This window comes from Peromyscus eremicus, chromosome 15, assembly GCF_949786415.1.
Source record: "Peromyscus eremicus chromosome 15, PerEre_H2_v1, whole genome shotgun sequence".
NCBI classification, from domain to species: domain Eukaryota; kingdom Metazoa; phylum Chordata; class Mammalia; order Rodentia; family Cricetidae; genus Peromyscus; species Peromyscus eremicus.
The window spans coordinates 4,179,401-4,188,350 of record NC_081431.1 but is presented as its reverse complement, the minus strand read 5'-3'; the positions used below and the strand labels follow the sequence as shown (position 1 = coordinate 4,188,350).

General features: G+C 48.2%; 1 long non-coding RNA gene across 1 annotated transcript; it reads right to left on the bottom strand.

Annotated features, from left to right (window-relative positions):
- Window positions 1-2,964: 2,964 nt before the first annotated feature.
- On the bottom strand, window positions 2,965-8,326 carry LOC131925802 (uncharacterized). Its single transcript, XR_009383354.1, has 2 exons — window positions 8,246-8,326; window positions 2,965-3,171 (listed from the first exon to the last, which is right to left on the bottom strand). It is a non-coding gene; the product is annotated as an uncharacterized LOC131925802 (long non-coding RNA).
- Window positions 8,327-8,950: the final 624 nt, after the last annotated feature.

The following is an 8,950-nucleotide window of genomic DNA, read 5'->3' as shown; positions in this document are numbered from 1 at the left end:
GCCCTGCAGAGTCACTGTAGGCTCAGAAGCAATGCTGAGCCCCTCCTGACCCCTTCCTTCCATCAGCCATAGGTGCCAATGAAAGTGGACCAGCCACCCAGACAGGCCTGGCCAATCAGGCTCTCAGTGAGGGCAAGTGGGACTAAGAGGTCCAAACAGTAGCGACTGCTTTGGGCCGTGCTGGGGAAGTGCCCGTGACAGTGATATGAGACTGACTTGCCCCCTTGGAGGTTCCCTCAAGCTGCTCCAGGGAAAGGGGGCTTGAAGGCTGAAAAGAAGAAAACATTTAGGCAAGGGTCAATTTCATTTAGAAATAATGGTTTGACAAGTGTACTGGCAGAGGAGTGATGGGAAGTGGCCTAGTTAGTAAAACATTCTAGAAGATCCCTGCTGTGGTTTGAATGTCCCACCAAAGCCTCATGTCACAATCTCCACTGTAAAGCGTTTCGAGGGGCCATGTGATGCTCTGTCATTAATAGATTAGTCCATCCATGGGTTCATGTGTTTGTCAGCTTTCTTCTACCTACAAGGAGGAAGGGCTTGTGGGACTCATAGTTTCAGAGCCTTGGCCCCATTGCCTCTGGGCCTGTGATGAGGCAGAGCATCATTGGTAGTGCATGATGGAGCAAAGCTGCTCACCAGCTGAGAGGCAGAGAGCCCAGAAGGAAAAGGGCTGGGGTGCTAATTAGCCTCTTTGAGAGCATGCCCATAGTAACCAGATGACCTCCCATTAGGTCCCACCTCTTAAAGTGTTCACCCCTTTCCAATAGCACCAAGGACTGGAGACCAAGCTTTTCAGACACAGACTTTTGTGGGACACTTATCAAAACCAAAACAATGTGTTTCCTCCGCAGTAGGGCTGTTTAAAAGCCAGTTTAGCGCTCTCTTGCTTGCCCCATTTTTGCCATGTGATGCCCTATGCCACCAAGAATCCTATAGAGCATTCTCGACCTGTGAGCTATGATCCCCAGGTTCAAATGGCCCTTTACAGGAGTCTCCTAAGACCATCGGAAAATACAGATATTTACATTGCGATTTGTAACAGAGGCAAAATTACAGTTATGAAGTAACATCAAAAATAATTTTATGGTTGAGGGTCACCACAGCATGAGGAACTGTGTTAAAGGGTTGCATCATTAGGAAGGTTGCTATAGAGAGTGCCTTACCAACAATAAGAACCTCAGAAGGTGGGACCGGCCAATCGTGAGCTTTTCAGCCTTCAGAGCTGTGAGCTAAACAAACCTCTATTCCTTATACCCAGACTGTGGTGTTCTGTCGCGGCAACAGAAAACAGATGAAGACAAAGCTTGCGAGACTTGCTAGTGGGCCTGCCATAGAATGAGAGAAAAAGGGAGGTCTGGTGGTGACTTCTGGGATTTGGGTGACCTACTCAGTAGACAACAATCTGTTATTATAGTGAGAAGTGAGGCGGGCTGAAGAGTGCTTTGGAAACCAAGCAACGGGGCCAGAGTCCATGCACATGGCTTTAGAAGATGAGGCCAAAACAAGGCAGCCCGCAGGCCAGCAGCAGGTTGTGATCTGTGAAGCCACTGACTCCACACGCAGCTGGCGGGCAGACAGAATTTGGGCACAGCATGGCAGGTTTGGTTTGGTTTTTCAAAATGATTTCAGACTGTGCTGTCTAGTTTTTTGTCAACACAAGCTCAAATCACCTGAAAGGAAGGAGCCTCCATTGAGAAAATGCCTTCATAAGATCAGGTTGTAGGCACAACTGTAGGGCATTTTCTTATTAGTGGCTGATGGGGGAGTGCCATCTCTGGGCTGGTGGTCCTGGATTCTATAAGGAAGAAGGCTGAGCAAGCCATGGGGAGTAAGCCAGTAAGCAGCTCCCCTCCATGGCCTCTGCATCCTGCCCCCGGGTTCCTGCACCGGTTGAGTTCCTGCCCTGACTTCCTTCAGTGATGAACAGTGATTTGGAAGTGTAAACCTAATAAACCCTTTCCTCCTGAAGTTGGTCATGGTGTTTTTCATCTCAGCAATAGAAACCCTACCAGCACACAGACCTGGGCAAATGTTGCATGAATAGTATAAACAGTGCCCAGATACTTCTCACCATCTTTCCCCAACAGTGTACATGAAAACAGTCATTAACACCAGGAAATTAGCATGAGCTGCTAACATCATTCCAGTTCTGCCAGGCTGCCCCACTGCTGTCCGTGTCTGGCCTGTGAGCCCATCGGGTATCAGCAGGGCTGATAGTTTGTTGTGTATGTTGTCTGTGGTCTGAGATTGCTCCACAGCTGACTCTTCAGAGACCTTCAGACTTGTGAAAAGTACGCACTAGGTTGTTCATTTGTAGAACGTCTTACATTTGGTTTGGGCTGATATCTGATCATGTTGGCCACTTTGGACTGGAACAGCATTGTTTGTGTTGATCCTTCCCAGAGTCTCAAGGCAGATGGTCCATGAGCCCATGTGTTAGATTGCTGCTATAGTCACTCTGGTCACCTGGTTCAGGTGGTGTCTGCCAAGCCTCTCCGCTGTAAAGTCACCGCCTTCCTCCTTGCTGTGTTAAGTGTCTCATGAGGAGACATTGACATTATGCAAACACCATTTCTCGTCATATTTCCTCCCACAGATGTTTGTTTCCAGTGATGCCTCTTAAAATAATCATTGCTGTGCTTGTCAAGTGGAGAATGTGCTTCCACCATGCTGATGTTCTGTAGTGAGGAAGATCTGTCCTTTCTCATTCACTCATTCATTCACATGCACTTACCCCTGACGTCCACAGGAGAGGGGTGCTTCCAGGACCCGTTGGGCATACTAAAGTTCTTAGACTCCACGTTCCTTATATGAAATGGTTTGGCATTTGAATATAACCTATGTATCTTATACCTCAGAGCTGCTCCAGAGCACTTACAATGCCTAACACAAGGTAAATGCTGTGCAAATAGTTGTTAAATAGGTTGTTTAGGGAATGAAAGAAATACCAGTTCAGTCAAGTTGAGGTTCTTGAAGTACTTTCCATCTATAATTGGTGGGACCCACAGGTGGAGGCTGGCGGTGCTTCTCTATCAGCGATGTGACTTATTTTATCTGTAGTGCTGTATGTATTGTGACAGTTTTTGATGTCACTCCAACTGTCTAATTCCTGTCCCAGGCCAGGGACGCAGTGCAGCAGGATCAGGTGGCGGGCCCTTCAGCTCTTGCCTGGAATGGGAAAGAGAGAAGAGGAGCTTGCATTCCCAGTGTCCCCCATAAAGACATGCTTCCAAGACTAAAAGACTCCCTCTAGGTCCCACCCACCTCTTTAAGGTCCACAGCCTTCCAGTGGTGCCATTCTAGGGAGCGGGCCTTTACCACAGTTAGAAGACACTTACCCAAATGATTGCATTAAATAACTGGTTCCTTTATCCCCTATATTACAGAAAACCTGAAGTGGACGGGCCAGGGCTTGTGTGGTGGTCCTCTACCATGGGTTTAGTTTCCCAGGTCCTTCACCTTTCCGTTCCACCATAACTTAGCATGTTGGGTGTCTTACGTTTTCAGGGTTGCCATATGGCCATGGCATGGCCACCATGACTCCAGACATCATACCCTTATTCCAGACTGGAAAAGGAGGACAGTAGGGGCAAAGGTGCTTGCCAGCTGAGCCTCCTTAAAGTACTCCCTCCAAAGCCCTCTGAGAAATGTCTGCTTTCACCTCATTGACCACACCAGTGATCTAGAGCATCCTACCTGCAAGTGGGTCTGGGAAATATAGTTTCTTAGGTGGGTGCAATGGGAGTCTCTAATAAGAAAAGGGATAGGTGGGGTTATGAGGGTGGGCATGTTTGAGCTGGTATGATGGTACTCTGTCACAGTTGAGATAATAGAGTTTATGGATGAGGATGAGGCCATATCCCTTATTAAGTGCTATGAAATTCGGGAAGGGGAGGCTAATTAATTGAGGAAGTGAACCCATTTCCATTTTAGAGAAAAAGAGAATGAAACCTAAAGCCACCCAGTGACTCGCCTGGGATCACTCAGTAGTGTGCAGATGTCACTGTCCCAAATCTACCAGGCTTCCTTCTCCTGCTGCCTCACCTGCCCGCCGGGGCCTGCTGCACGGAGAGGAAGGGAAGTCCTGGGGAAGCTCTCAGAATCCTGCCATGACCTGTCCCAGGTCTCCTCAGGAGAACAATCTCCGATTGCTCAGAGTGGGAATTTTTAAACAGAAAGAGCTTACTTAGGGATTCATTCTGAAAATAACTTAATCTGTTTTATAACTTTAAAAAACAACAACAACAAAAACCACATGTCCAGTGAAAAATGGAAGGGGACATTTTCAGAATTGAGAGCCTTTTTATTGGATACCCCAAATGCAGGGCAAGGCAGGGCACCAGAGGATGGGGCAACAAAGTGGCCCACTGCTTAGAATGGCCCCTCGGTGATCTCTGAGGATGTGGGGCATCTGTGAGGCTCAGGTGGATGGAGGCAGATGTGTGAGGAACAGGCTGCTGCTCTGAGTCCTGGGTATATCCTTGCCCAGGGCTAGTGGTCTGCAGCAGAACTCTGGGTATCCTGTGGCTGAGGTCACATCCTTACCCAGGGCTAGTGGTCTGCAGCAGAAATCTGGGTGTCCTGTGGCTGAGGTCACATCCTTACCCAGGGCTAGTGGTCTGCAGCAGAAATCTGGGTGTCCTGTGGCTGAGGTCACATCCTTACTCAAGGGCCCATCAATGAGAAAGGACCGACCATGTGTCCCCAGCCCTCACCACACACAGGTATGTGCTGGGAGTGGAGAAAGCCTAGGATCTCAGGGGTTGGCCCCTCAGCAGCTATGACTGTGCGCCCCCTTTGGGCAGAATCTGGGACTGCATGCAGAGGAACTAAGCATCGCATGCATGGCCATTCAATTCCAGCTGAGCCCAGTCTGCAGTCCAGTGTGACTGAGGACAGCCATGAATGTGGCCAACACAAAACCACAGACTTACTTTAAACCTTAGGAGGGATTTTTTTCCATCATTTTTGTGACTTAACTGTGTAGTTCTGAGTATAAATTTTGTAGATGACATCACATTGCGATGTCAAAAGGTTGACCGCTCCTGGATGGTGGCCTAAGACAAGGACTGTAAGCCCACTGACTCTCAAGCCCACATATGAAAACTGAGATAACTGATCCCACCTGACAAGGCAGTATGCAAAAGGACTCTGGGTCCTAACAGAGCAGTGTAGCTGATGTGGTCACATGCCTGTAGTGCTAGCACTCAGAACACTGAGGCAGTAGGATTGCTGTGAGGTCAAGGCCGGTCTGAACTATGGAGGAAGTTTAAGGCCATATGGAGCTTGGACCATATAGCCAGACCCTGTCTCAAAAAACAAAACAAAAACCAACATGTAACTCCCTCCCTGACAAACTAATCCCACTGCGTTAGTTACTGTTTGTGGTGGAGAACAGTGCCATTATAATGGTGTATTCCGATCCAGAAAAAGTGGGCTGGTGGGGAAGAGGGCTGGACATAGTCATGTATGTTTCAAGATAAATGGGAGCTGTCCTTGACCTCAGGTGATGCTTGGAATAACTGAAATGCCAGGAGCTGGACTCCAGTACTGTCTGATCAGGTGCGGAGGCTCTAAGCCCTGCACCTCACTTTGACATTTAGATAGGAAGTGCAGAGAAAACACAGCTGAGAGCCAGCAAAATGGCTCAGCTTGTAAAGGAGCTTGCTGCTAAGCCTGATGACCTGAGTTCAATCCACGGGCCTCGCATGGAGGAAAGAGAGATGCAACTTTTACAAGTTGGCCTCCTGCCTTCACATGCACATGCAGGCATGCACGCATGAGCACACACACGCACATACACGTGTGCACACAGACAGACAGACAGACACACACACACACACACACACACACACACACACACACACATGTAATTTTTTTAAAAGAAGAAAAACCAAACTCCAGATGATCCACTGGAAGTGTCACATAGGAGCTTCCTGGACACCTGAAAATTTACTTTTTAAATTTATAAAATTCACTTTTTAAAGTGCTAAGCTTAGCAAGGTATGGTGGTAGAAGCCTTTTATTCCAGCACTCTGGAGTCAGAGGCAGGAGGATCTCTGCATCCAGGCCAGCCTGGTCTACACAGTGAGTTTCAGGCCAGCCTGGTCTACACAGTCAGACCCTGTCTCAATAACAACAGCAACAATAACAATAATACTTTCTAAACCCGAAGCTCTGGAGAGAGCTGTCTCTAAGAGTGTCACGCCGTCTCTGCCTCCTTGGGATGTTTTTCTGGCATCCGCTCTTCCACCGCCACACCTACCCACCCAGGGGTGCCATCTTGGTTTTGTGTCTGTTTTCATTTTGCTTTTCTAGTTTTCCCTCACCTTCAGACGCTTATATTGGATTTTTCCCTGCCCTTCCTTAAAGAGCTCTCACCTCACAGCTTCTTTTTTGGTTTGGTTTGGGGTTTTCGAGACAGGGTTTCTCTGTGTAGCCCTGGCTGTCCTGGATCTCGCTCTGTAGACCAGGCTGGCCTCGAACTCACAGAGATCTGCCTGCCTCTGCCTCCCGAGTGCTGGGATTAAAGGCGTGCGCCGCTGTGCCCCAGGTCTCACCGCTTCTAATCTTCTCTGGGGTTGAGACCAGACACAAAAGCTTTAGCCCGTCTCAGGAACAAAGGGAACCGTTACAACATACAGGACGGGCGTTTCGCTGTCTCTTTCAAAACTGCTATTTCATTGTCCCAACCACCCTGTGAGACAGAAATTTCCATCTCTATTTATAAATCGGTAGCCTTTTATAAATTTATATTCATAAACTGTTTATAAATTTCTGAGGCTCAGAGAGTTTGGACAACTTGTCTAAAAGCGCACAGCTAGGAGTGGCAGCCGAAGCAGAGGCAGGCTCCTGGTTCTGATCCAGTACTTGTTCAGAGTCTTTGCTCTAAAACAAAAACTTGGGGGAAGGGGAAGGTCCCATCACATGAGTGAAGGATTTCATCATGACTCCACAGTTCCTGTCTGTGTTTGGCCCTCAGTGGAGAGCACCTCCCCTCATATGACTAGGGCACTCAAGCCAGGTCATGTGATTGATTACCTTTGCCCATGAGCAAGCATTTCTCTGCATGACATCATACTGCCATTGATGATTGCCCAGGTGTTTCATGGCCTCCCGGGGCCCGCCCGGAAGTTGCATCATTTCTGCTGCTTGGCTTTTAAGTTGTTTGCCTTTGGTTAATAGAAAAGCTGGAATGGGGTCTGGGAAAGTTGTCAAGGCAACCAGACAGCAAATACACTTGCTGTGGCCCTCGGGTGAATCATTTCATAGGCCTGCAGAAGGCCAGGGTTGGGCTTCCCCAAGCACCTGAACTGGCCTCCTCATGCCTCCTAAGGAGGAACAGGCAAGGAACCCATTCTCCAAGCCACAGGACAAAGCTTGGGGCCAGGTGGGCTTGTGAAAGAACAATCCCTCCATGGCTCTGGAGGGTCTCAAACCTCTGTGTGCAAGAATTACCTAGAGGGCTCGAGAGGACACAGCCTGTGACCCCCACGGCCCCTGAATCTACCATTTGGTAGGTCTGAGGTGGGGTCAGAGAAGTCCCGTGCCTAGCAGCTTCTCTGGTAATGTAAGCTGTGAGCTCGGCTTCTCCAGTCCTGTCTGTGTCCCCATTCCTGCGCACTTGTGATGGGTGGGACAAGGGGAGGGGTTGCCTCTGGTGCTGGCTGTAGCTTTTTGGCTCTAGAACTCTCTTTTTCAATCTGTTCATTGAATGTGAACTTGGACAAGAGCCAACCCTCCCTCTGAACTTTCCCATCACATGAAAAGAAATGAATGTTTCCAACAAGTGCTCAGTGCTTGAACATCATTCTCTGCCTAAGACCCTCTAGCAACTCCCTTGCTTGTGGGCTTGAGTCCAGTTCTTTGCATGGTCTGGAGGGCTACAGGAGCCTCCCCTGGCCCATCTCCCTAGTCACACTGGGCCTTCAGCCATGCTCACCTGTGGTGTTTCTCAACACCCCTTGTTCTCTCTGGCACATGACCTCCCCATCATTCAACACATACAATAATAATAATAATAATAATAATAATAATAATAATAATAATAATAAAACAACTAAGTGCTGGAGCTGGGGAGATGGCTCAGTGCGAGCCTGAGAACCAGAGTTTGGGTCTCTAGCATCCATATAAATGTAATCCCAGCACTCAGGAAATGGAAATGGGGGATCCCTAGATGAAGCTGGCAAGCTAGAGTGGCTGTATGAGTGAGCTCTGAGGGCCAGTGAGAGCCCTTACTTACCTCAGTACATAAGGTGGAACCCATCGAGGAAGACACCCAACATCAACCTCTTCTGGCCCCACACAGGCACACACCACGCTACATATGCATAGATATGCAAAGGAAATGCATAGGATCATTAAATACGAAGTGGATAAACTCATTGATTGCAACACAATGTGATGTCTGGTGGATTTGTGGCACTGAATTCATGGAGAAGAAGTTAAAACCATCCTGCAGTCTGAGAGGATTCCAGTCTGAGGAGAAGAGGGACATAAAGGCCACAGTGTGCCTGCTGAGTAGCAGGAGGAGGATTGTCACTAGCCAGAAGTCTTGGGATAAATGCAGAGGGATTGAAAGGTGGGGAGAGAATTCTAGAAGGTGGCCACAGTGGTCACAGCAGAGGGCCAGGATGGCAGCTGTGAGAAAGGATAGGGGAAGCCCACACAAGTTACCACCTGCTGTCCCTCCTACACTGGTGGCAGTCTGGACGTAAAGAATGGCTTTGAATCTGGAATAATGCTGATATTTTAGTGGAGGGGGTATTTGGTGAGTGTGTGAGGTGAGGAGTTTGGATATGCACCTGTTTAATTAGCAGCTGTAGAACTTTTCACGGTTTATTGTGTATTGGAACACTACATTTTATAATAAATGTGCACAATTGTTATTTACCAATTAATAGTGACAAAAGATGCCCAAGCCATTGCCTTCCCCAGAACATATCAG